The sequence below is a fragment of the Macrosteles quadrilineatus genome, unplaced genomic scaffold (genome assembly GCF_028750875.1).
Source record: "Macrosteles quadrilineatus isolate MER2022 unplaced genomic scaffold, UCM_ALF_1.0 Scaffold_23__1_contigs__length_1887923, whole genome shotgun sequence".
Classification (NCBI taxonomy): domain Eukaryota; kingdom Metazoa; phylum Arthropoda; class Insecta; order Hemiptera; family Cicadellidae; genus Macrosteles; species Macrosteles quadrilineatus.
Genome location: NW_026542616.1, coordinates 1,340,866 through 1,365,394, shown reverse-complemented (window position 1 = coordinate 1,365,394; position 24,529 = coordinate 1,340,866). Strand labels below are relative to the sequence as shown.

Here is a 24,529-nt window from a genome sequence, read left to right as displayed (position 1 = left end):
CATACCAAAAGAGAAGATGAATAAATTTCAAAAAATATTTCTTATCTACATTATCCTCAGACCTTGCCATTGGACTTATTTTTAACAATAAAAGAAAACAGAGTTCTACATTACATATTGAAACTTAAACAAAGCAGATAAAAAATGTAATCATGCTGTTCTCAATAAGGGGGTTTATGGTTTTACAGAGTGTGTAGTAAATCTTAATAAATTTTGATCTCATTAGGATTAAAATTGTTATTATCTTACTTTCATCTGTCAGAATCAAATTTTCTTAGATATATGTAAAAAAAACACATTTCTACTTGCAATATATGTACGACAGATGAAAAAGAACTTACAGACAAAATTCCATTTCATAAGTGTAATGAAAAAGACAACTTTTAGGTTAGCATGTTTAAAGACAATGAATTATTCAAGTAAAATTAAGGAAAGACATCTGCACATCAATATACTTTCCGAAATAAACAACAATAAGATTTAAAGATAACAAATTAAATTTACCATTTACCTACAATAGGATCTGTTTGTGTTGATGCGTCCATTTTCATGATGTTTATTGTTTTCCACAAGCTCACATCACAAACTAGTACAAGCAAGCCTATGACTGATTGGACCAACCAATCAGAAGCAAAGTTTCTAGGAGGTTCTTAGATCTTTATCAGAGCTTATCAGCTGAGCCACTCTGGCTGAATAGTTTCCAATAGTTGAATAAAGGGCCAAAGTGCATAGTCATTAGTATTGGTTTATTGGTCATTTTCATTTAACAGACTATTTTTAACTTCACATTATTTGTTTTTAATTAATTGCCAAAAGTGAGTCAGTGATTAGTTTTAATTGCATCTCAACACCAATACATAGACAGCATAGTGAAACAATGTCCAACTAGTAACTAAAACATATAGTCCAGTCAATGAATGATCCAAAAGTAGGTGTAGAGTGTGTGAGCAGGTAACTAAGCGATTCCTTCAGAAACTTGTTCAGGGGGCTTAGGGTGTTAACGTACCAAAAGTCCTGACTCCTAGGTGGTGAGCCAGGGGGTGGAGGGGGGAAAAAGGGGGGGAAAAAGGTACGCATTTTGGGTTTTTTGATTATATCTCGAAAACTATCAATTTTTTGTATATTATAGTAAATTATAAAATTGAAGAAGATTAAATTTTCTACAAGAAAAGTATATAATGTGTTTATTTTGGTTCAACAGATTACGAGTTATAACTTATTTAATTGATATCCTATTAAAATACTCCTTCCATAAGAAATACATGTAAATTAGTATGCGAAATGGGGCAAATCCTATCCGCCCAAAGGAAATATAACTGATATTCTGGAAATATTGACAAAATTTCCAGTAATTTGACACTTTAATCATGAAATTTTGTCAAAAATTAAAGCGAGGGTGAGCGTTTAAAAATGGGATGATTTAAGGTTTTTTTTTATATTTCCAATAAAAAAACACCAAAACTCGAAATTTTGTTACCTCGCCCTCGCCTTAATTTTGGATCAATTTTAATGATTAAAGTGTCAAATTACTGGAAATTTTGTCAAGATTTCCAGAATATCATTTATATTTCCTTTGGGCGGATAGGATTCGCCGCATTTCGCATACTAATTTACATGTATTTCTTATGGAAGAAGATTTTAATAAGATATCAATTAAATAAGTTATAACTCGTAATCTGTTGAACCAAAATAAACACATTATATACTTTTCTTGTAGAAAATTTAATCTTCTTCAATTTTATAATTTACTATAGTATACAAAAAGTTGATAGTTTTCGAGATATAATCAAAAAACCCAAAATGCGTACCTTTTTCCCCCCCTTTTTCCCCCCTCCACCCCCTTGCTCACCACCTAGGAGTCAGGACTTTTGGTACGTTAACACCCTAAGCCCCCTGAACAAGTTTCTGAAGGAATCGCTTAGTTACCTGCTTACGCACTCTAAACCTCATTCCTTGACTGGACTAATAAGTAAATAATATTACAACACTTTTCTTTCATGCATCCTTTCGAGATGCGTAATCCGAAAGCAATATGTTTCAAACATGAGATAGACTACAAAACAGCTGGAGTTTGGATGTCTCAAATCATTGTCTACACTCATGGATCAGCTGTTTATATTAGTGGTTGTTCTCATCAACCAATATGTTTAGCAGAGCTAAGTAGCTTATCTTCACTAACACCTGTGAACACTATTGGAAGTTGGAAGATGAACACAAAATGAAATACATGGAGAAAATTTTTTATTCGCTCTGTTATCAAAAGTGTTGCCATAAGTTTCTTCTATTACAAACAAAATTGCTGAAAAATCAATAGGTGGATGCAATTTATGTTAAGCCAATTAAATTTTACATCCTATTTTTTTTTTTCTATTGGTAAAACTAGACATTCCACTCCCATGTTAAAGTTCTATAGCATCTTTAAGCCTTATTAACTATCACAGTAGCAAAACTAAGAGTAAAAACAGAATTTTTGACATTGCTTCAACTTTACAGACACTTTTTGATTCAACTGAGTTTTTAAGCAAATATTTATTAAAGGAAGTAGCTATTACCATAGACTATATATACCTACGGGGTATATATAGTCAATGCTATTACCGTAGGTGGCTCGGTAAGACTAAGAGCCGGGACCGATGTACTTTTTTCATTTAGATGTACCTAGAGGCCGAAAACAATTTCGTGCAAATTTTTATATATGTGTGTTCATGGGCGATAACTTGGAGTAATTTTTGTCTCATTTTGATGAAATTTGGTTTGAAGATGTATGGCGGTATAAACTTGGATAAGTTCACGAACCAGCATGATCAAAGGAACGAGGTTTTGTAGGGGATTTTATAGGGTGAAAATTTTCCATTTTTTACCCCCCAAACATAACATTTCCCGATGTCTCTTTAAACCATTTTAAAGAGCTTAGGAAAAAAATAATTTGGTATATAGAATGTTTTTTACAGTTATTGGCTACAGAAAACTTTTTTTCGGTAATAGTTCTTTCAATAAAAATTAAGATGATTTCCTTGCAAATGGAGGGAAAGTTATGTGCTACAGGAGATGGCTTACGTGACAAAAGCACTGTATATTTGGCGTAAAATAGTACTTGTATACAGAGCTCAAGTCATAGAGTTAAGGTGAAAACAATGTGTGACGTCAGTAGCAGTAAAACAGAAACACCTGTTAAACAGAACTAAAGAAAGAACATATTACGTAAAGAATATGCCACAGAATTTGAGAGCAGAAAATTGGTGGGTTATAGATGAAATTTTAGATTTAAAGTTGAGGGTAAGGTGACAGTTTAATTGATAAAATACTATATACGGTTCTGTAATAAAACTTAAGTTATAAATATGTTGGATAAAACAGGTCGCAAAATTGAGAACAAAAATATAAAAAAAAACTTATTCCTAGACAAAGTTATTACACAACCAGTTGGGATTGGTGGAATTCAGCGGAAAACCAAAGATCAAAATAGTGAGACCATTATGCTAGTGAGATTTTAAAACCCCTGAGTTTTAAAACATTCAAACCTTTTTACTTTCAATTTAAATATTGTATATTAACTTAGGTTAGTTTTAAAAATCCCAGATAATAATAAAACTTGTATCTTACAGGTTAAAACCTTTCAGTATTTATGTTTTGGTAAAAAAGTTAGAAAAAATAAAGTATTCTTATGTAAATATTTTTTTTTTTTTTAGGATAGTGATATTTTTGTTACAACAGGTTACAAATTTAAAATTGTGTTATACTTGGATTTTTTTAAGTTTAAGCTAGGTTTCCATATAATATTAGACTATAAGAAGAATGACGAAGCACCTGTACATTTTTTTGATTTGATATGCATGCTCATTTACGCATTAACATTTATTTACAACTTGATTGTTTTCAGATAAGAATTTTATTTAGGTAACTTTTTGGGTAAAAAAATACTTGCCTGTTTGCATTCTGTATTCACCATAACTGGGGCAGAGGTTTTAATTCAGACAAATATCAACAGTTGAGTGCATTTTGTTTTGATGTCAACAGCTGCTACGGATGAAACTGTATGAAAGGGGAAGCAGGGGGTTGGCAACCAACTACCATTACACTAAATTATTCAAAGGCTTTTACTTTGATAAGGGTTTTAATCTAATTTAATCTAATTCAATTGGTTATTGTGTTACATGTGATATTAATTTGTAATTTGTATACAAACAGAATTTTAGATTAAAATCAATTTAGATTATAAGATTTAAATTTAATTTAATTGAAAAAAAGATTTCATAAAAATATTAATTGTGAACAATAAGGATGAATTCCAAAAGAGCTCCTTCTTGTGGATTAAACTTTCCAAGAGCAAATTTCTCTTTAGAAAAGCCAATTTAATATTTAATTTAAATCTATTCAAGTAAATGTTTTGTAAAACACGTTGTAAAGGTCCATACTATCTAGTTCGGATACCTCAATTACAATCTACATTTTTAACGAGTCATTAATGATTTCTGATCTTTAAGATGATCATGAAATAGTCTATACATTTTGAATCCAGATACTTTACACAGTTTTTAATCTATACATCCTCCCCAAATAATTTTCTATGTAGGCTAAACCCCAACAACGTTATATGCATACTAAATACCCCTATAATTTCCGATCCAGACTAACTTTACGTATAACGTTAATTGTGAAAATAGTTGATACCAAATGAACACGTTTAACTCTTCGTTCATCCATCTTTTATCCAAGGAATGCCAGTTACGCTATGTTACACTACTAACAAAGAGTTTCCTTCTATAGGAGAACCAGATCTCCACGGTCCATTGGTGTATGTAATTGAGGATACTTGGTGCAAAGTCACTGACCTAGGGTTTGGACTAGGGTTTCCTTCACATTCTTTACAACACGGAGTGGAAAATAGAGAGGGATTAATTTTTGATCGATGAAAAATATTATTTTATTCCTTTCACAAACTTTTGACTATTCTTTGTAACTAAAAACTACTGGTCTTATTCAGAGTGTTTTTTTTTTATCATCGCCAATGTAAAGTCTGTTTTAGTATTTGCTAATATTTGTTAAAGAGTTGATTTTTCAAAGGTTTTTTAATTTTTTTCTTGTATGAGAAATATAGTAATGGAGACTGTTCATATAAAAATGTATGTGTTTGGTTTGTTATCAAAAACGTCAACAGTTTTGTAGTTAATTGTATGATTTTGCTAATAGAATGTTCAAGTTATGAAAAAAGACTTTTAAAAGATAGCACAATCTGCTCATTGAACTTCATAAAAAAGTATGAAAATAAATATATGTGTTTTCCGTGCTTGTTATTATTGTATTAACAGGCTGTCCATCCGACCATTGTGAAACTTAAGGAAATCACTTCATTTCACTTCTGATCTCAAAATATTTTTGGGCTCTGACCCCTGCCTTCAAAAGTTCTCAAGTAAATATGCGTTGGTCTCCATAACAACAAACAAGGAACTACAATGTTATATTTGCTTTTGTTTAGTTTCTTTATTTTACACTGCTTCACAGCATATCAAACAAATGAAATCTATAAACTCAATACACTAAGGGTTTTCTCTGTTTCCCTTTTTTAGCCGTCCTACTTAACCGATTTTCACGATTGAGGTGTCATTTTAAAGCTTATGATCTAGTGCACCTGCAAATGGTAACGAAAAAGGTTTAATTTCCTTGAGAGCTTCACACCCCTTGCGTTTGAACTATTTCTACAGTTAACTTTCAAAGATCCAGTGTTGCTGACCAACTTCAACTTCAAGATCTAGATTTTTTTTAATAAAAGGGCATTGGTTAATTATTTTTACCATGCAATTAAGTTCTGAACCCTATTAAAATGTGCAATTTGCGTATGGGTCCCTCATAATGTATTCATTTTGAAACCTTCAAATTTATTAATCATAAATAACGCAGATTTGAGAACAAACTGATTTTTACAGTAGCTTTCTTGCTTTCTAAGGGCAAAAATTTTATATTCGGTGGTTGTATCCTATTGGGAAGCACAGTTAACTGCTAGAAAACCTAATGACCACCATAAATATTTTACCAACTAAATTTTCTAAATAGGGAATACATTTTGTAGATTTTTTAAGTTATAAGTCAGAGAATACCAAAATAGTTCCTGACCTAGGTTTATGATAAATATAACTGCATACTTTTCAATGAGGATTATGCTAAATAATGATTGAAATAAAAGGTGTCAAAACAGAAAGTTTTGTAAAAGAAGCATATTTACTACAAATGTGAAAGGCATACACTCTGGAAGGTCTAAACTCAGTTAATAAGTTTGTTAAGTAGCCCACTTGTGAACTTAATTAGGACAGTAAGTGACTAATTTACCCATCACTAAAAAAACAAAACTTCATAAGAAAAGGAGGTTGGCACTACTGACTAGTGCAGTTATAGTTTCTCATTTCAGAGCTCTTCATATTTTAGTATTTTACTTAATTCAGTGCGGGTTAAACTCAAATTTAGTGTAACTTATTGAAAGTTAAAGTATTTTAGCACAGTTTTAATACCTAAACGCATCTCTACAGTAATTATTTTTCCAACAACTTGTATTTAAACTCAGACGACCATCTGCTGCCATTGCACAACTCAAGCCGTATTCACATTCAACTCTTATATTCAGTATTTTTATTCCATTCCAGAGCGTGATTATACAAATTTAATATTACATATTGACACATAAGTATCTCAGGCAATATATTAAACCCAATAAAATCTCAGCAGTACTTAATTGATTTCAACGTAAGTACTACAGTGATACAACTCAAGACGACCACCTGCCGACATTACGTAAGCTGCATTCGTGTTCACAATTCAATAATCAAATTGCAAATTGCAAATGAGTTAACTTGCAACTTGGCTCCTGTGAGAAAACATAACTAACTGCATTTTATTGAAACGATTTTTACATATTTTTAATAAAAATATGCTTTAATATTTTGACCAAACAGGTTAAAATAGGTTGTGTTAAATTAAGCCAACTGATTTAACGAAAACCATTTTGTATTTAAATAGTAACTTAGGCTGTATTGCCACCAATCCAAGACAAAGCTTACCTAGAAGGCTAATAATTATTTTAGAATTGACTTAGGCTACTTAAGCCTAAAAAGGAAGATTAACGATAATGAGTAAGTTTAAGAAAAATAAGACAAGTAGACCTAGAAATAACTCTGGAAATGAAGAAAAAGAAAGGTGTGGGCATTGCAAAGATGTAGTTCCTGATAGTGAAGCTGTTTTTTGTGAAGGCCCATGTAAATCGTGGTACGACCTAGGATGTGCAAAGCTTTCCAAAGACCAGTATGAGTGCCTTAATAAAATTGCTGACTGTGTTACATGGTGTTGTCAGACCTGTAGGCCTATGGTTATGGACCTTCTTGACATGAAAGCTGGCCTATCAAATGAAAATGAGGAATCATCGTCAATTTTAAATATTCTACTGAATAGTATACAAAACAATTCATCCGCTATGAAAGAACTAGCCAATAGGATGGAGGCAGTGGAGAAGAGAGACCGAGAGGTGACTGATCGTTTAACAGCCGTATCAATGGAAATCCATGAGCTAAAAAGCGAAGTTAAAGTAACACCAGAAGATAATAATGCTAGCCAAATTGAAATAGAACCTACACGTAAATGTATAAACTCTTACCGGGAAGCCCTAAAGAAGCCGAAGAAAATGGAAATAGAACCACACGTGGAGGACATCACTTCAATCAATGAAGAATCTGAACTTAACCAAACTAAGGAATCACACAAGGATGATTGGAAAATTTATCAAAATAAGAAAAAGAATAGGACTCAATTTCAGAATCCTAAATCCAAAATCCAACAAAATCTGTCCAACAATCAAAAACCTAGACCTACGCTAATTATTGGCAAATCACAACCCACAAGTAAATTGACTGCTGCACCAAGACGTTCTTGGATATTTATATCAAGGATCGGCACAAATGTGGAAACTACTGACCTTCGTGAGTTTGTGAGTGAACTTTGCAAGGGTAGGCCTAATGAGGTTCACTGTGAAAACTTAAATACAAAGTACCAAACATACAAGTCCTTTAAAGTGGGTATACCGAGTGAGTTTTTTGAAAATGTTATGAATGCTGAGATGTGGCCTGAAGGTGTGCTGGTGAGCCCATTTAAATCATCTAGGTGGAACCAAGGTAGGCCTGCACCCTTAGTAAGCCTCCCTCAAAAAAACTAAATATGAGACCATGTGGGCCCAAAGTTTTGATGAAGCCCAAGCTTAAACAGGATTCAGTTACCAAAAAATTAAAATTACTATTTGTAAATATAAGATCTATATGTAATAAAATTGATGCTTTTGAAGTAACATTGGATGAACATAATCCCGACCTAGTCTGCTTAGTAGAAACATGGCTAACTGAAGATAAGAAATCCACATTTAAAATAAATGGCTATGATACAAAAACAGAATATTACAGATCCCATACTGTTGGAGGAGGCTCCTCTATTCTAATTAAAAACAACTCTGCAATAAAAGTAAGTGAAATTAAACAAGTTAATTCTCTAAGTGTTGAGGGGGTATTTGAAGGCTGTTGTTTGCTGGTCTCTTTCAGCGATTTCAAGTTCATTGTTTTAAATGTATACCGCCCACCTTTTGAAGAGAGGTTTATTGAGTTTCTGGATATACTGGATGAAGCACTGAATCTAATAAGAAGCAAATATAACTTACCATTGCTATTATGCGGGGATCTAAACATTGATAATTTGGTACAATCTTTAAACAAGAGTTGCCTGTTGGATTTAATAAATACTTACGAACTACAAGTGATGTTTGAAGGCCCGACCAGGGTTACTGAGACAACATGCACTCAACTTGACTATGTTATCTCAGAGCCTAATTTAAATATAATCAGAGTGAGATCAGATATAAACGTTCTAAGTGACCACAACATACTTTTAGCTGAAATTGGGGTAAAAAGTAACCTAACTGGGAACTACAAGATTGAAAAAAGAATTATTTCTAAACCAGCCTTGGAAGCATTTTGTCGTCTGCTCAAAATTAATAAATGGAAGTTGGAGGAAGTAGGCCTACGTGGTGATAAGCCTTCAAGTAAATTTAATCTTATGTTCGAAGAATTCTATTCAACCTTCTTGTACTTGTTTGAAATATCATTCCCTAAAGTGCTGACTAATCTGAAAAATCATAACACAGTAAACTGGATAAACGATGAAATAAGAACTTCACAAACAGCCTTAAAAGACCTTTATTGGAATACTAGAACTTCAAATAATTTACAAATGAAAAGATTATACAACCAGGCCAAAGCCGATCATAATAAACTGATACTTGATTGTAAAAAAGGATTCATACAAAATAAAATTAGTCATTCCAAAAATATAAGTCGTGAATCTTGGAGAGTAGTACGGAGCCTGACCGACAAAACATCTGCGAATGAAGATATAACCCTAAAAAATGAAGAATCTCTAATTAGTGACCCTGTAGATGTGGCAAACCTGTTCAATTCTGTCTTTGTTGACGAAGTAAGGAAGCTGACTGAACTGCATGGAAATGTCACCGAGGGTGTACAGGAGTTAACCGATGGGCCAGATTTTGATTTCGATGACTGCATGCGGCTAGAACCGACTACAGAGGAGGAAGTACTGAGGGTGATGACTGTCGTGGGAAGGAGGACTAGTGCAGGAGTTGATGAGGTACCGTGCCATTTATTTGGAAGTTGTGCTGAATTTATTGCCAAACCTTTTACACTGATCATCAATGAATCTTTTGCAACTGGAACTTTTCCAGACAAATTAAAAATATCAAAAATAATACCTATTCATAAGAAAAATGATAAAAAACTTGCAGCTAACTATAGACCAGTAGCAATCCAATCTGCTTTTTCCAAGGTGTTTGAGATAATTTTCCTTAATAGACTCATGCCCTTCTTAGAAGAAAACAACATACTTTGTAAAAATCAATATGGATTCCGGAAAGAAAGATCAACTATAGACTCAGTTTTTAAATTAATGACAAAAATTTATGACAACATTGACTTAATGGAGGACTCTCTCCTCCTTTTATATGACATGACCAAAGCCTTCGATTGCCTGGATCATGAGATACTTAAGACCAAACTAATAAAAATTGGTATTAGGAATAATCCCCTAAACTGGATAATGTCATTCCTTAAAAACAGATACCAAATTGTAAATATTAGAAACACCAGTGAGACGAATGTTATAAAGACTTTTAAATCAAATATCTCTGACTGTATCAACACAGGAGTCCCGCAAGGATCAAATCTCGGACCAGTGTTGTTCCTTCTGTACATTAATGATTTGCCTGAAGAGATCCAGGACGGGGAACTATTGATGTTCGCAGATGATGTGGGGCATCTTACCTATGGAAAAGACCGTATAACAGTTATAAGGAAAACTCAGGAAGGAATTAATAAAATGGTTAATTGGAGCGCCAATAATAAAATGGCACTTAACAGTTCAAAAACCAGTCTAATTCAATTTTACAATAGGAAAGAACCGGACTACTCACCACTTTTAAAAATGGGAGATACTCACCTAATGAAAGAAAAGTCAGCTAAATACCTTGGAATAACAATATCTGAAAATTTATCCTGGGAAAACCATATTGATAATATAGCAAAAAGATTAATAGTTGTGTGCCATCTTATTCGTAGACTTCAGAATATAATCGATAGAAACATCCTGTTACAAATTTATTATGGTTGCTTCCATAGTGTAATGGCCTATGGCATAATACTATGGGGAAACAGTACTGAAGCTCAAAGAATCTTTATGTTACAAAAACGAGCAGTAAGATCCATCTGTAAAATGAGAGGTCGGGACTCCTGCCGAGATACCTTCAAGGAACTTGGCATTTTAACTCTACCAGCAGTTTATATTCTGGAATGTGCCATTACTGTTAAAGCCAAACCTGAATGTTTTACCAACAACAATAGTATTCACAACTATAACACCAGACAAGCACAAAATCTACATGTACAACAAGTAAGAACAGCATTAGTTAAAAAAAGTCCCTATCACATGTGCATAAAATTATACAATAGTTTACCTCAAAATTTAAAAAGTGAAGATCAAAATGGCCTCAAGAAAAAGTTAAAAATGTACCTGGTAGAGAAGAAAATATATAATGTAAAAGAATTCCTTGAAGAGTAACTGAATAAGAGAAATGAAGAGTAAATATAATACATTGACGACCACGGCGTAGATACGCTTCCAGTGGGATATTAACAAGTATCAAGTAAGTAAGTAAGTAAAAAATCTGAATAAGATCGACATTTACTACTGATGTCAAATATTAGAACTTGCATAAAAATTCCTGTACTTCAAATGGAGTAATTATTTCCAATTACACTATTATTGTCTCACAGATAACATATAAATATATTCTACATTCACTCTTCTACATTTGATACAAAGTAGCTTGATTTTATTTTGATTTTCTTTATAGAGCTGAAACCTGGGTTATGGATAAAAACACAAAGGAAAAACTAATTACTTTTGAAAATAAAGTCCTGCACAAAATCTTTGGTCGTACAAAAGAAGAAGACGTATGGAGAACTAAACTAAATAACATAATTAAATTATAAATATTTAATTTTGAGATTTTTTGTCTCAACCATTACTTGTATATGTAGCAATTACGTCAAGAAATACAGTAAAGATTTTGTACTGATTTTTATCGAAGTTATTAACAATAGAAACTTTGTACAATTTAAATTGTGATTAGAGATAAAAATTTAATTTTTTTTAACACAGTTAGCTAATTGTCAAAAACATTTTTAAAAATTGGTAAGGACCAAAAATTAATAGTGATTTATTTTTAGTGTATTTCCCATGTAGGGAATAAGCTATTTTAATGCTAAGAAGGACTTACAAATAAAACGTCGAAATAATCATGTTTGCCCATATTGTTGAGTCAGCTGTCAGCTGCTGGACACCGACTGTCTGATGCTGCTGAGACAACTGTCACTTTCACTATACCGGGAACACTGCGATTGACACGGTCACTCGACCCACTGGCCTACGTCTAGCTCTACCTACCAGCCTCATAGTACGGGGGTTGGGGGCTTAGGGAAGACCGAAATACTTGAATAAAACTCAGGGTCGTCAGTACATTGTGTACCATGTATTTTGAGGGTTTTTTTAATTTCATAGTTTAAGAATTCCAAATCTAATCTCAATTTCTGTTCAATTGTGTCGGGAATACTCAATATGAATGGCAATTCCTGTATTCAGTAAAAAAATCCACATTTTTTTCTATATCTGCTAAGTTTTTAGAGCTGCTATGGCTAGTAAAGAAACAAAGTTTTCACAATGTTTCTCAAATCTAGAATCCTAGAATATATAATGTGGAATATGATCCTGTCCACTAGTGAAAAAGTATTTTAAACATAATTAGTTGACAAAACCTGGCCAAAGCTGAAAAATAAAAAAAAAATTATATTTTTAAATTACATGCTTCATTTTTCTAATTTCTTGTGGGCTCCTCTTACAATATACAATTATAGTCTGGTGATATCCAGGAATCGTCAAATTCAGTAAGACACACGCTCATACACAAATCGCAAAAAATCTTCCGGGAGAGTCCGACGTTTAGCAGAACCCGAAAAACGTCGGACTTGATCTCCAGGACGATTTGATGTGTTTACTGAATTTGACGGGTCCTGGATATCACCAGCTACACACAAAGATGTAAAAAAGATGAGTGAAGCCCACAAAAATATGTACAAAAACAGAAAACACACAAAAAACACAAAACCTCAAAAATATAAAACATTTTTATAATATGGTACCTTAGATTATTTAATTTTATTTATAACTAGCTGTGTACCCGTTCTACGCACGGGGATCTTATAATATTCAGTTGAAACCTTCTTATATAACGAACAGCAGTTGGTTTGCATATTTTAAGATATGCTGGCCAAACTATTATACATAGCTTCATTTTATGTTGTTTTTTGTTGTTCCGGATCGGTATGACAATCAATAAAAGGTTAAATTACCTCTGTGTCTGCCGGTCGATCCTATAACGGTAGGCTTACTTTTATTTTTACTATCTGATCTCGTTTGCATGGCTCAATCACGTCCTGGTTGAAGTTCGTTCGCTACGCTCACTCACCTGTATGTTGGAGCTCGTTCGCTGCGCTCACTTTCCTTCAGGTTAGCTCGTTCGCTACGCTCACTTGCCTTCAGGTTAGCTCGTTCGCTACGCTCACTCGCCTCCAGGTTGCAAATTAGCTGTTGTCATAAATGTAAAAGAAATAATAGTGCTAGTGCTGCACCCTGTTGGTAATCCTTGTAACTTTAATGCTATTGAACATCACAGAACAGAACCAACTTGTTTAATTGAAACAGCTGTTAAGATTCAATAATTTCATTTCTCATAATGTTAACATGGGCTTCCAGAAATTCCACGTCAAAAATCGACAAAAACTTGATTTTCAAGGGTTTACTGTTAAATATCTAACTGTCTCATATTCGATGAAATACGTCTAAAACCATCTCATATATGTATAGTATTTGGAAAATAAGTTTCAGGCGGGACAGTGCTATAGTTATTGAGGAGTAGTTGTAATAAAGTGCGTATTTTAGCGTTACCAAGAGAATGACAGATAGACAGACAGACAGACAGACAGACAGACAGACAGAAATTGAGATAAGGTTTGATTCGGTTTCTCTGACCTATGAAATGTAAAAATAACCAAAAAGTTCATTATTCTAAGCAATGTACAGACAAAACTCTAATTTTATTTATATAGAAGTGGTTAGTTTATTTATGTTTTAGAGGTTAAGTGGTAGAGAGGACTTGCTAGTCCTAACTTCGCCTCTTAAATAAAGACATTTTTCATTTCATTTCATTTCAACCTCTGTACTGTATTTGTGGATTTCAAATTTTTTATCTTTTATTTACTATATCTTTTTTTACGCATTGGATGATTTTCTAGCATTGGCCAGCTTATGTAATAATATTGTTAAGTGTTAATTCCCCTGCTGAAGAATAAGATTTCAGATCCCGAAACGTCATAAAAACATTGTTTTCGCTGGTGATGGAACATATTTTCAATAATCCCCAAACAACAAGGACCACAGTTAAATATTATAACCTAAAGCTAAAGAGTGTACGGTATCAGTAAGTTGAGAGGTATTCACTATTCCTGTAAGTTAACGGCTGGTTTACAAGGTCTAGATGACCAGGAAGTTTCGCAGGACCAAGTTAAACTGTAACATTCAGTCTCTGTGTCAAGGCTTCCTAACTGGGCCATCATGGTCATCTGATTATACTCTTGCATAATACACCGGCAGAATAAACATATTAAATATCAATTAATTGATAACAATCTAACCTTTGACCAATCTAAAACACATTCTATCTCATCATTGAGTATAAAATAAGGTCATGAAATTGGGATAGTTTGTTACAAATTTGGTGATGAAAATCTTGTCATACAACAGTAAATTTTACTATTTCAACAGTTTAGTACAGTTTAGGTTTAGTACAAATTGTAGTCGACTGTTGTACTTTTATGTAAACAACTGTGATTACAGGTCCCACTGTGGTGGTACATTGGGTAGACTACCAAATATTACAAGATCATGCTTGTATTTTTGGTTTTATAGGTATCGTATATACATTCACCAAAGTTAGTTGCAGAAGTTGACACTAATATGCGAATAAATTTCATTCAGTAAAATGGGGATCCTATGCAAATTTTTTTTTACTTTTTTATTTTTGTTATTTACTCTGTAACTTTTATTTGCGCAACGCTGCAATATACAAAATTATTTTTTTTTTTTTAGTTCTAAGTAAATGATGATTGTAATGAAACTTAGTAAATTTTATGTTGAACATTCTTAAAACCTCATAACACCCTGTTTTCATGACCTGGTCTTGATGGTTTGCAAACTCATTTAATTTTATACCGCCCTACACGCTCAAGCCAAATTTTATCAAAATCTGACCAAAATGACGGGATTAATCGTGTTCACAGACACCCATATTATGTACATTTTATACATACATACAAATTTGAATGGATAGTGTTTTTGGCTGCTGGGGACATAAAAAAGTTTATCAGTTCCGGCTCGAGGTATTACCACCTATGGTAATAGCAACTTTCCCAAGGGGGATTTCGCTTGGATGTACCAAAATAGGCTAGTTAGTAAAAAAAATTAACAAACTAACATTTCACAAAAAGATTGATGATCCTGGTAATAAATAAACCTATTCATAAACTTAATCCAAAAGTTGAGAACAGCTGAATGTTCACAATAATATCACTAAACACTCCCATGTAAACATGTTTGTAATTATTTTTACTCACATTCAAAGCAGTAAACAGAAGCAGGGAACCACGGTTTTTGCGGTTCATGATACATACAGTGAATCGGAGTTGCCATGTCGCTACCAATGAGGCAGCGTCCCCACTAATGTTTACTATTGTGATAACATAATCTAGACTGTTATGTGATTCAACTGAACTGAACCTGACTCTAGATTCAATTATTGGACATCTTACAGCTTGTTTAATGGATTTAGCTGTTAAAACTATCCGTTAACTCAAACAAAGTTCTGATGATTTAGTTAATTTTTATTCTGAAAGATAATAACACAAATGTATATTTAAGTTTTTGATTTTTCAACATTTATTTGTTGTGTCTTTATTAGCATTTTGAGAGTGAAATTAATCATTGTTTTATTTTAGGTTGCAGTATATTGTATAGCGTTGGCTTACACAATAAGATTTTATTTCTACACCCAAGATATAATAATTTTCTAACTAGGCAAAATGTTCTAGGGGCTATGTGTTTATATTGATTCTATAATTTGTTTTCACAGTCGATGAGAAAAGAGATTTTTTACAAATAAATATTTAATTTTCTATCATTGCTTCAAAGAAAGCCACTACTGATGATAAAAAAACAAAGATTAAAGAGTTTTCTAAACTGAAACCTCATTATATACAAGTTTTATTAGAAAGGTGACAAACGAACCCCTCGGAAACCTGCGCTAATTGTCAATAAATAAAAACCACAGACATGGGAAGTACTATTCCCTTGTCTGTGGGAGAAACATGGTTGAAAAATAAAAACTAAGCATGATTGCATCTGCAATGTAAAGTAGAAAGTAGGTAGATCAAGAACTCTGCCACCTCTACTTGTTCTTAAAATACTTTTAGATAACGCACTGGGCACATCAAAGTTTCAAGGTCGGTCAGTAAATATTGATTGGTTGACATGAACAAAAAAATACTCCTTTGGCAAACCTACAAACTAAGCCAATTTCCAATTACCTGATTGTATTTTCACTCGCATATTTCCATTAAGTTGCCAGATATATTCCCTACTTAAATATCATTTTGGTTTAACCAGAACCTAGGTTTGCTGCTACAGGAAGGTTAATAAAGTGTGTTCTTTTTTTTATTTTGAGAGCTTAGTAAAAATTAAAAACAATAGCCAAGTTTTTATGAGTAATTAGGTCTGCCCCTATAGGGAAGGTAGTTAAGTGTGTTTTTAAATAGCTTAGGATGAAATAAATAGGTTTGCCAAATTTTATCAACCTACATTTATAAAAAAATAACCAGACTACAACAGTTTATTTTTTTCCATAAGAATGACATGAGCATTTTTAATTTAGGCCTACAGTTAGTTTAAAACTTTTCTCTTAAGCGCTACAAAATGGTTCCAAAATTTTTTTTGGGTTAAAATTACAAAACTTTCCCAGTCATTTATGTGCCATACAATCCCATTCTTACCAAACATTCTTGTTGGCTAACTCGTTCGAATAAACGTAGGTTTACACATTTGAACGTATTTTATATTTATCCTCAAAACAAGATTATATCGGTCCTGGGGCTAGTTCTTACCATGATATCTACGGGAATAGCTTATTCCATATACAAGTACTTCGCTAAAAAGCCACAATTTCAACAATTGCGCTTTTACGTTTATTTTTAATCTATTGTGTAATGTTGAAGGTGAAAGCATGTGTATTGTGAAAAAATATCAGAGTAATTAGTTCTTACTTTGATTTTAAGACACCAACAGGTTTAAGGGTGGTTGGATAAAAGGGAGCCCTTTTACTTCACAAGTTTTCCCACAGGTTGGTTTGTACAATAATTCATTTGAATTGTACAGTTTTTTACATTTGAGCAATCAGTGTAGCGTTTTACAAAAACTGTAATACAATGTAACAAAATTTATTAATAATTACAAAACAACTGGGTACACTGACATTCAATTACAACCTCGGCTGAGGTATAAATCAACATCAATTGTAATTTGCAAAGTTAATTAACACAACATTTGGGTTGGTTCATTACTATTAGTTTTAAACTTCCCAGTAAATGACAGGGAAACAAGCAGCAAGCTTTAGTTTTAGTTTGTTCCTATCAGCATACAAGGAAAACAAACAGGTGATTTTTGATAACTTAGTTACGTGATGATTAAAGTAACTTAAAAACCAAAGTTACACGATAGTGTAAATAACTTTAAACAACTAAGGTCTAACTTGGGTGATTTTTAAGTTTTAGATTCAGTCAGATTTATATCTTGATGAAACAAAACATTTATAGTTGTCATAAACGGTAATGACAAAGGCTTTTGTCAGCTAAAAGCTATTAAATTCTTCAGTCTGTGGCTGTAACTATTTCATTTAGATTACCAAGTCATATTCTTCCACATAGAGGTTTTTTTTTGGTTTTGTTTGAAAAATATGTTCATAAAGCTGAATACACATGTGTTGCATTTATTATTGAGATTTAAACTAATAAACAAATTATTTAAGAAAAGGACATCAATGAATGCAAATGCATTGGTTCATGTTACACAATAGTTATTTGTGTAACTAGTGAGCACACGAGAGCAATGTTTACTGTTTACGCACGAGCCGCAGGCGAGTGCGGAATGATCTCGAGTGCAGCAAAGGCCTTTTGCTCTCGTGTTACACATTATATTTTTTCCTACAGTCACTATAAAGCATATAACTAATTAGTCTTTCAAACACTATACAACACGATTTTAGGTTCAGCTGGCAACACAAATAGGTGCCCTAGAGAAAGTAGTCCCCGGTCCGTAGCACTCCGCTACTTTTTCCTCAGTAAGCAATGTGCTTCGCGACTTGAGAAAATAGTTCCATATGTTTTTGTAATTTGAAGTGGTTTCCGTGCCTAAAAAAAATGCTTTCAAGTTTTATTTAGATCGTAGAAATGTTTTAAATACGTTTGAAAGAAAAGTACACAAAGTTCAGAAATTCCAAAACTATAAACACAAAATAATTGGTTAAATCGTAGTTATAATAGTCAATCAGCTGCTCATAGTATTATTATCTTTAAGTGTTGCCAACCTATTTCCAAGCGTAGGTCTACACGGATTACGGGCATAATAGAACCACGCTGTTTTGTGTTGTTTCGTTGGAATCCTGATGTGCGCCAAAGTATAAACCGTCAACAAAGTATAAACCGTACGACAAAGTATAAATATGCAGCAATTATCAGCTTTCTGTACTATAAACAGTACAAGAAAGCCAACTTTGTTGGGTGACTGTAGGAAAAGGCTTTTTTTTCTTGTTCTTATAGAAGATAACCGTATTTTGATCACATTTCTTGTCCATACTGTAGGAATTTGCTTTGAATTTTGGAAGTAATGTTCTGAATATGTATGGAAAACAGTTCAAATTCCAGAGGCTGAAGAAAAAAATTTATAAAATTTTCTAGGTTAATTGTTAAAGAAAACTTTGGTATATTTTTATATTAGAGGTTTTCAGTGGGAAACAGAAAATAGCTAATAATTGTAGATTTTAATAATTATTGAAGTTCAAATTAGATAGGTTCAATTATGGCAACTATCAACAAACTAAAAGCTCTAAAGAGTAGATTTAATCAATCTTTAGTGATAACTGATGCAGTATGTCCAAAACTTACAGCAAAATAATTGGTTTAATTTTTTTTACTCATAATTAATTTCACTTAGCACTTTAAAATATGTAATTCAAAAACATGTTTTTTTAAAGTTGGTTTATCCGGTCAAACTATTATCTGGCCAAATTACCAGCCTCGGTTGGGTAACCGAGCAATTTGTAGGGATATTTTATTTCTAAAATATAAGTTAAGCAATATTTATATTGGAGCAGCGAGTTTATATGCAAATATTTACAATACTACAACACACACAGTTGTCAGCTGACTAAAGTCATTGGTTCATTGACTGTGCACATCACATAAACTGGAATTAGTAAACAGTAACTCCCAGCGACCTCTAACCTTAATTTATCATGCTTTGACTAAATAATAACTTTAAACAGAGATAAAATTATCTGTTTGATTTAGACAATTTACTACATCCTGAAAAAAATATTTCAAATATGTAAAAAGTAGGGGATTTATAAAATTCTGTGGATTTTCAGGTATATTCGAGACACCACTTGCAATATTGGTAACTTCTCTGTGTTCAGAGATCCGGGAAATCTGAGAGCTCTGAACACCTTTCCATTGTATATAGACACTATCCTACAAGTTATAATCAATCACTTATGTTTACCCTTATCCCACATCCACCCTCATATCGGACAAGCGACGTTACGATTAGGATTACACCTGAAACACCTGGTGCTTCATCCTGGGTATATTGCAATCAATGACTTGCGAAGGGTATTTAAACTGTCTGTCACTATCCTTGTAGAATGAATTTGGATGATATTTGGTACTAACTAGTGAACCTACTTTTAATCAAATGAATTTTGAAACAGCATGATCGGATTATGGAAACTGGGATGTATAGAAGGTTTTATGGACATAAAATTTTTCAGTTTATTCCTAAACAATTTTGTAGAGCTTAAAACTAATATTTTTGTGTACTGAAGAGTTGAAGTACCGGTAACTAATAATTACAGAGTTAAATTTAAAAAAAAAGCTGTACATTTAAAATTCTTAAGGACAAGAAAAAAACTGTTGTAGTTCGCTTGTTTATGGATATATGTTTTGATTGAATTTGGCAAATTTGTTTATTTCATACTAAGCTATCAGCATTTAAATATAAAATAAACACACACACACACACATCATTGCCTTCCCTGTAGCAGCAAACCTAACTCATTAAAATAATTTTATTTTAAAATATGAATAAATATAAATTTTAAGAGAATATTTTAGGGGATATGCCAAGTCTGCAAGTTTGCTGCGGTTGACGGTTTTTTTCTCAAGTAATATATACAGTAAGTTATGGTACGTAACTGTAGGCTAATGTTGTTAGTATAAAATCAACAGTTATTGAATATGCATGACTTGTATGGATACAAATTTGTAAGCTTAAGAATTTTAAAGGTGATAGTAGTTTTATTAAAACTAATATTATTGATTTTTTGGTGGGTGATAAATTGTAAATGTTAAAAAAATGAGCTTGTAGTCAAGCAAATTAAAGTTCCATTCCATTATAATAGAAATTGAAAAAAAAACATATTTTATAAAAGTCAAAAAATATAATTAGGCCTAATTGATATTTAATACTTGAAGATATCTGATACTTATTCCCAACATAATCAAGCTTTCTAATAAATAAACCCGTGCAATAAATAAACAATTCCTAAGATATTTTAAACAAATACCTATTACATAAATTTTTTACTGACACAAAATTTTACTTGGATATACCTCATAGCTACTGTAACTACAAATATATTCAAAACCAACCAAAAACTTAAACACCTTAAATATCAAATGTAAGACAGAATTAAGTATAATTGATAAGTGTTTTACAACACCTTCACCAAAGGGGAAAAAAGTACAAAAACCTGGTTAGGTAATTGAAGCTTGATAAGAATAAAACAATAATTATGTCTCAAGCCTTGTGGGGAAAGATAGCCATTCATTTGCACTGCAAAATGGAGGAAAAATGGATGGTCATTTGCGACAAAAATTGATATATTTTTTTCTCGCCAAAGAGTAATTTCAATTTGTAATATGTTTAAAGTATTTCCATGGAAAACAATTTTTTTTAGTAAATGGACAAACTTGAAACCTCTTTAAAAATTCTTCCAGGCATCGATGTTCACTGTTTCCCTACAGGTTTAACTGTTTAGAAATATATAGCCTAAACCTTCGAGGCTTAAAAACATCTTTGAAAGTTTGTTTTTGTTCAATGAACTGACCAAGATATAATAAAATGCACCGGCACAATTATGTTTTCTAAAATTTCATTAAAACTTTGCTCATACACAATAAGTATTAAAAATCCACGTTAAAAACAATTATACAATTTAAAATATTGACTAAGAATAACAAAATTGGATCTCTTATCAAAATTCCTAAATAAGAGATTGCAGATCACTCCCCTCAAAAACTAGAGCTCAATAGCAATTTCAAGTTGTATACATATCTGACGCTATGTATTGGTTAGTAGGTTAATTAAGCAAGTACTACTAAGGGAGCTGAACCTGATTACACAGGAGAATTAACTCTAACTAAATTGTAGATTAATACGCTCTTACACCCAATTTAGAAATTAAATAAACAAAACTTACAAAATATTTACAATAAGAAGTCTGCTAGTCCTGAAACACATTTAACAAAATAAAGACTGTACATGCAATCCAATTTGGAAACAAAAAATATAAACAGGTGATAAATAATACATTCAATAGCAAAATAAAAACTATATATATATTATTTCTGTGAAAAAATCCTCCACGTTGCAACTATATCAGATGACACTGATGTGAAAATTTACATCCAGTGTTTTTGTTAGCATACAATGAAGTTCTCTCAGCTAAACAATTGTCCGCTTAATTCAAAGTACAAATATCACTCTACAGGAAGCTTAAATAACAAGTTATTCCCAACATTGTTATTATCAACTTCATCGTTACGTAACACTGAATTTACAAGAGACCTTGTCGTTTGCTAAAACACACGCTGTTTTAGTATGTTAATAACAAAATGTAATGGTTTTTGTACCACAAAGCGTGGAAACAATCAATAGCTTTGAATTATTTAATAGTGAATGGTTTGATACTTAATTATCAATTGTTAATTGCTTATGCTGTGTGGTTTGTAATGAGCAGTCCCCAACATTGTTCATTACATATTGAGACAGATATTTTTAAGCATGTTTGTACCTTCATGTTTGTTGTTAACCAACGTAACTTTAATATTACATTGACTATATTCCTTTTATAACTGAATTGTAAAATAAACAAATGGTATGTATGTATTTCAGCTTATGCATTAAGGCTAAACTTTATAAAACTACTGAATTTGCACATAACAATTGCAATTTGTTTTCTAGTTGACAATAATAGTAGTAATGAACAACAGTAAGCCTGTTGCTCAAAATCCAGGGTAATTCGGTAGTATGACATTAATGTTAGTTAAAATGCAACTATCAAAAGTAAATGGACTTTTTTATCGCCCCATTGTAGCCATTTATCTAGAAAAGTTGGGTGCAATGTGATCAGCTGTGTTAGTGTTACATTACAATTTTATGGAGTTAATTTTTGCTCCAATGATAACAATCACGGGATTTTGCTCCAATGATAACAATCACGGGATTTTGTCATAAACCACTTTAAGTTTTAAACAGACATAAAAATTGTTAAAGTATGTCATGTAGGGGTTCCAGTAACAAAAGTACTACTAGCATTATTAAATGAATTCAGCATAAATAAAGTTCATATCTTATATTGTCATTGTCATTGTTATTTTGAGATGGGGACGCAATAAGCGCATATTGTAACCAAAATATGAGTGTATAATGGCGTGAAATGATCTGTGTAGCTTTTTTGCTGACCAAGATCAGCTGTTTCATCAGTCAGGATCATTTATTTAAAGCCCAATGATCAGGAACAGCTGGGTCCAGTTTCAAACCATCAAAAAGTTACTAACTTTTCTCTGGATCGAACCGGCAACCTTTTGATTGTTAGGCGAGCACTATAAACACTCAGCTTCCCAGCCAGTCAACAATTTATATAAATTAAACTTGAATTAAATATTTAGGATATGGAAATGGCTTGATGGATTTTGATTAAAACTCAGTATGTTAAAGTCCTTTTACCTCTAAATAAAATAGTACAGCCCCCATTGCTGTAAAAACTATGGTTTAAAAGTTGCTTGTGATTTTACCCATAAAATATCATAGTTACTTCCGCCGCTTACCTATGTTAAGGGTTTTTGAAAAGCTAATGGGAGAAAGAATGTGTCAGATTGCTGACACCGTTTGTACTATCTTCATTAGTAAGAAAGTTAACGATCAAAATTAAGCCAAACAATTTAAAATTGTCCCTAATCAATCAAAATGGTCCTTTGACAGTTAGTTTATCTTATCAAACTGATATGCAGAGGATTTTGGATTTACCATAATGAATATTAACAACCGATTACCAAGTAGGGCGGTGTACTATGAATATTCAAATTTGTCAGGGTAAGTCATCACTATTCACTCCGAACAGTTGATTCACAAAAGTACAATTTAGGTCATCAGCAACTCACTGTTCTGTTAATGCAAATATAGAAACAATAACCTTAACGACCAAAAAGAAAGTACAAACTGTAAATGTTCAAAGAGAAAAGAATTTTACCGTCTGATCTTTACGTATTTTGAAAAGTTCGTTAAACTTTGACACTGTTACCTAATGTTAGTTTTTTTTTGTACTACAGTACTTACAGTTTACTAACTGAACTACATAAGAGGATAAAAACAACAACAACATAAAATCCTGAATTGCAAATCATTGAATAACATTTTATGTTTACAGTTGGACCAATTCCAAAAGATGATTCAACAATAAAATATGTTACCGGTTGCAGAATTTACTTATTAGCTTTAAAAGTTTCTCTAAAGTTAATGTAATGTAGTTATGGAGAGCTATTGGCTTAAAGTGAGGACATACTTTGAAACATGTCCTACCTCGCATATATTTTAAGTTCAATAAATCCTGGCTATTTAGTTCTTAGCGTAGTAGAGCTTAGAGTATTAAAAAATTGGCAGTCTGTATATTTTAGAGCAGAGAAGTTAAAGCTTGTCTATGGTTGAGCTTCGGGAAAGCACAGTAATATAAAAAAAGCGATGAAAAATTAAAATGGAAAATAATAATAGATATACAACCACAAAGTCTCAATATCAAATCAAACTTTTAAACCCATACTGGTTTTAAAGTTTATGACATGTAAAAAATTGTATTTTTAAAGTTAGGTGTATCAAGCTGTAAATCAATATAAAAGTTTTATTAGTTGGACAGTAAAACACAAATATCAACAGTAATAAAATTATATTACAGAAATAGTTAGAGGGCTCGCCACACTCAAAATGATTAGACAATATTTCAAACATTTTGTAAGACATTAAAATAAGTTAATTCATTGAAAAAAACTTTGTTAAATTCAAACCGTGCAAGCGTTAAAGAAAGTATAATTAATGAAAAACAACGTTCAATAGTAGTAAATATGTAATTAGTCAAATAATCAAATTCGTGTATTAATATTAAATATTATTAATTAAATTATTTCCAATCAAACCATCAAAATTAATGGTGAGGTTAAATAAA

The 24,529-nt window shown here is 32.1% G+C and overlaps 1 protein-coding gene across 1 annotated transcript in view; it reads right to left on the bottom strand.

Annotated features, from left to right (window-relative positions):
* LOC129005543 (calcium-transporting ATPase type 2C member 1-like) overlaps nt 1-24,529 on the bottom strand; it is a 64,778-nt gene that overhangs the window by 30,851 nt on the left and 9,398 nt on the right.